General features: G+C 39.3%; 1 pseudogene; it reads left to right on the top strand.

The window, feature by feature from the left end:
* The first annotated feature begins 1,933 nt into the window (after nt 1-1,933).
* Nucleotides 1,934-4,325, top strand: LOC145113073 (putative serine protease EDA2; annotated as a pseudogene).
* Nucleotides 4,326-4,831: the final 506 nt, after the last annotated feature.

The raw sequence follows: 4,831 nt of genomic DNA, 5'->3' as shown, positions 1-4,831 counted from the left end.
TCAAACGAGGGAGGTGTACGGCTAAAAGAGTGTGTGTGCGGCCAGGGTGTGCGGTCAGCATGTGTGTGCGGTTGCACACAGGAGTGTGCGGCCGTACAGAGGGCGTGTGCGGTCGTACAAGGGAGTGTGCGGCCGTACATAGGGGTGTGCGGCCGTACACTCTTCATTCATGCCCAATATGTCGATTTTCGGGTGTTTCAAGGCCAAAACCAAGTCCAACTAGCAAATGAAGGCCAAACTCTCACCTTGGAGAGTCTTTAAGGTGTGTACGGCCACCTTATGAAGGTGTGCGGCCGTACACCTTCAAGTGATGAAGAACACGAAGAACATGAAGAGTTTTAGGCTTAGATCAAGATGTCTTACCAGCACAACAAGCTGAATGATGGAGTAATTCATGTTTTTGAGGCCTTTAGAGTGTTCTTGGATGAAGTTTTTAGAGAGAGAAAGTAGTGAGAGAAAGTAGAGTGCAGCCAAATGAAAGGAATGAGTGAAAGGGGGTCACCCTATATATATATATATATATATATATATATATATATATATATATATATATATATATATATATATATATATATAAGGGTGAGTGTGCGGCTGGAAGATGGGTGTGCGGTTGGCTGTGTGCGGCTGGCTGGCCGCACACTCGGGTGTGCGGCCGCACACACCTTTCTTGGTGTGTTTGGCCTGATTTTGTGATGCTACCCACATTCTAACCCTTTCCCAAGACTCATATCTAGGTTATACTAAGTCTAATGCACTCATATAGACCCAAAACTTCATTACAAAATAGCAAAATGAGGTTAACTTTGATAAAAATGAAGAATGTACAAGTTAGAAATTTCGGGTTGTCACAGTCCAAGTCCTCAAAACCCTAGAAATTGATCTTTAACCTTCATGATGGTACTTTGAGCTCATGTGTCCATATTTGGTGTGTTTGGTTCATTTCCAAGAAGATGGAGTTTGGTGCAAGGATGGGGATCAAGGAAGAGCTTATGGATCTGGATTATGGGCTTCATTTCCAGCTTGTTTGAGTTAAAAAGCTATAAACTTGATCATGGATGTCTTAGATGTAGCATGTATGAGTTTTTCGTTCATTTTGGTCCCAAGAATGAGATCTAGTGGTTTGGTACCACTCCAAGAGCTATGAGTTGCCACTCTTGGTGTTTCTGGGGTTCTTGATGCATAAAGTTGCCTTCTTTAGGGTTTGGAATCCCCCATGTATGAGTTGGTGTCCATTTGGTGAAAGATTAATGCTTTAAGTTAATGTTGGGTTCTTTTGAGGCATGTAAAGTCATCAAGTCAATGACTTTATGGGTGTAGACATCCTTTAAGAAGTACATCTATGGTTTGGACTCCTGATCTTGAGCATTAAGTGCTTAATGGAAAAAGTTGACTTAATAGAGGAGTACGCTGGGCGTACAAGTCTGTACGCGTAGCGTACAAGCCATCAAGCGTGTACGCGCAGCGTACAGCTGAGTACGCCCTGCATACTTGGTCAGAATGTGTTTCGCATCTTTGGGCCTCGGTTTGGGCCATTTCATGGACCTAGTTGCGTTGGGCCTTATTGGGTCATCTGAAAGTAGGCTTTTGGACTAAGGAAATTATTGGGCTTTAGGGTAAGGCCCATTATAGGGGTTTGGGGCCGCTTTGGAAAATTGGGCCATCAGTGGGCCACTAGTGGGCCTTGGAAGATTAGTTAGTGTGAGGCCTTTTATATTGTGGATTTTGATCAAATTAGGCTAGGGGTAAAGTGGTCATTTTACCCCAAATATGGAGTATTGGATATCGATTGGGTGTTGTTTTGTTATAGACAGTTCGTGGAATCTGTCATACAGCATCCAGGGATCGTGTGTGTGTTCCGACAGTGCGAGGTGAGTCTCCTCATTAGGTTTAGCGGGTCGAAGGCACAAATGTCGGCCCATGGTTTTATGCTAGGATGTTATATGTTTGTTCGACTCTTGCGCGCGTTATATGATGATATGCTTACTGGGCGAGGCCTGAGGAGAATATCATATGTTAATTATTTGTATGTGTTTTATGATTTTCAGGTGAGGCCCGATGACCGTATGGTATGCTATAGTCTTTGTCATTATTGCATGTGCTAGGATGGTTATGTGTCTATATGATTATATGGTTATACGGTAATGTATGTATCAGGCGGGGCTCAATGTCGGGCGAGGCCCGATGACTAGAACATATACTATTGTTTATGATCATTTTATGTGTTAGCATGATTATGTGATATTTTGTATGTGTTTAGTGGGCAAGGCCCAGTTACAGGCGAGGCCTGAGAATAACCACTACAAGAAAAAGACCCTTTTACGACGCGCAAACCATGACACTCATTGATTTATGTTACGCAAAAGAAAGTGACATTAAAAAAGTGTCATCTCTTCAAAAAATTTAAGGATTTAGGTCACGCATTATTGCGTGCCCTTAAATTAGTATCTAAACAAAAAAAAACACGGAGGGCACCTATAATAAAATGTGTGTCGTCTAAGGATGTCGCTTTATAAATTTTAATGGAACGCGCGTTCCATCCTCTAATAGTCAGGGGGAAATGAAATCCTAAAAAATTAAAAACTCCGCCTTCCTTTTTTTCTCCTTTCCCTCTTGCCCTAATTATCGCCGCTCTTCCTTCCCCCTCCCGACATTGACTGCCGCCTACTTCTTCCCTCGCACTTCGACCATCGTTGCTTGCCATTCCCGGTCGTTGACGTCTGTCAAGGCAACATTAGGCACGCCATCTCCGAAGTTATGGGGCAACGACGATGGCTCCAAAGAAAAAAGACACCATGCCGGACTTGAGCATCGATACTACGGAAGAGTTCTCCATTCAAATCTCTAACTACTAAAAATCTCAAATTTCTTTCATCTAAGCAGACATTATTTGACTTAGCTGCTTTCCGTCAATTTTATCAGGTTTATAGATGAATTTATTTTGAGTAATTCAAATATTGGGTTTAGTTTCATAACATTTTAGCCTCCATGATCTTGTAGGAATCATTAAACTCAAAACTCAACAGAACAAAAATTGAAAATCCATGGTTTTTGTTTGGCGTTTCTTATGTTGGAGCTCTTAGTGCATGGTTTCGTTTGAAGTTCCCTCATCTCACATGTGGGAGTCTTGCAAGTTCTGCTGTAGTTAATGATGTTTACAATTTCACTGAATTTGATCAACATGTGATGAAAATTTTTAAACATATTTCTTTATTTTAAGACTCATTTCACCATTTTTGTGATTACATACATAATGGCAGGTTGGTGACTCAGCAGGACCTGAATGTAAAGCCGTATTACAAGAAGTTACTCAACTTGTTGAAGAAAAGCTTGCATCAAATAGTAAAGCATTGAAGACCAAATTTGGTGCTACTCATGTAATAGATATGGGGACAGTGTTTGACTTTATGAACTGTCATGTTTGACTACTAAAATATCCTTTTTCAGCTGAAAATAGATGGCGACTTTTTGTATTTTCTAGCAGAGGTTGCATCCATAGCTGTAAGTATTTTTTTTTACACATATATTTAATCTCTTCGCTGATGTATATTAATGTGACATGATATTTGAATCTTTATAGTTTCAATATGGGAATCCAGATAAACTTTGCACCCCAATGACTGAAGCTAAGAAGGCTGGAGAGGATCTAGTTGTAATTGACTTACAAATCTGTTTGAAAATCTTGTGCAGAAAGCGTATGCAAAATACGTGAAGGAATATTATATAGGAAGTTATGGAGCAGATGTTGAATCGTATAACCAAGAAAATCTGAAAAAGACAAAGCCAAATGTGCATGAATGTGCTGACCGGTTATGGTGGTTCCAAGTTTGTAGTGAAGTTGCATATTTCCAGGTGGCACCTTCAAATGATAGCATCTGTTCTTCAAAGATTGACATAAGGCATGTACATATCAACATATGACACATTTTAATCATTAATATAAAATCCAAGTTTCATGATTTTATTATTTTAATTAACATGTATCATTTGGATCTATGCAAAAATGTATTTGGAGAAGGTGTGTATCCGGTTGTTGATGCAACAAATGTTTACTATGGGGGCAAAAACATTGTCGGTATGAACTATGAACATTACTATTTATATGTAAATTTCAGGGTTAATTTATTTTTGGTGAATTTTCATGAAATATGTAGGATCAACATTAGGCACACATTAGATTTTTCACTTTTCTATATTTGAGCATATAATTAATATAATCTAACACACATTTGTCATCAGGTCTTGCGGATGAAAACGAATTTGTACGTGAGGCTGCACTTGGAGCTGGACACATACTGGTGGACACATACCCTTATCAGTTTCCTTGATTTACAGGGTGTCTGTATTGGACTGAGTGAAGTGATGGCTAGTGCTGGTAGGACCCATTTGTTAAGTTTCATGGATGATCTTATTCCCACCATTCATACAGCTCTATGTGATAGGTACATTTATTTTTTACCTTTTTCTCCTTCTGTTTGTTTGTTTCGGTTAGTACTTGATATGTGAAAGTGAAATCTATCTCTCTTACAGTGAGGTTGAGGTTCGTGAATCTGCATGGCTTGCGTTTAGTACTCTGTACAAGGTACTTATACATACTTTTAAAATACCTTTTATCATTTGCTCTATACTCTACTTCTGATGTTAATTATGTATCTGTAGACACAGATACATACTTTTAAAAGTGAAATCTATCTCGTATGTACCATTTTTAATGATATGCTAACTGTTGATGAAAACATGGTTTCCATTCCAGTGCTTTCAATGCACATGCTATAGGAGCTGTTGCGGAGGTTGCAGGTGCTGGTTTAAATGTCCATCTTTCAACAGTTCTTAA

Source organism: Lactuca virosa, chromosome 5, assembly GCF_052849685.1.
Source record: "Lactuca virosa cultivar CGN04683 chromosome 5, Lactuca_virosa_CGN04683_v6, whole genome shotgun sequence".
NCBI classification, from domain to species: Eukaryota; Viridiplantae; Streptophyta; class Magnoliopsida; order Asterales; family Asteraceae; genus Lactuca; species Lactuca virosa.
This window is presented reverse-complemented; position numbering and strand designations above follow the sequence as displayed.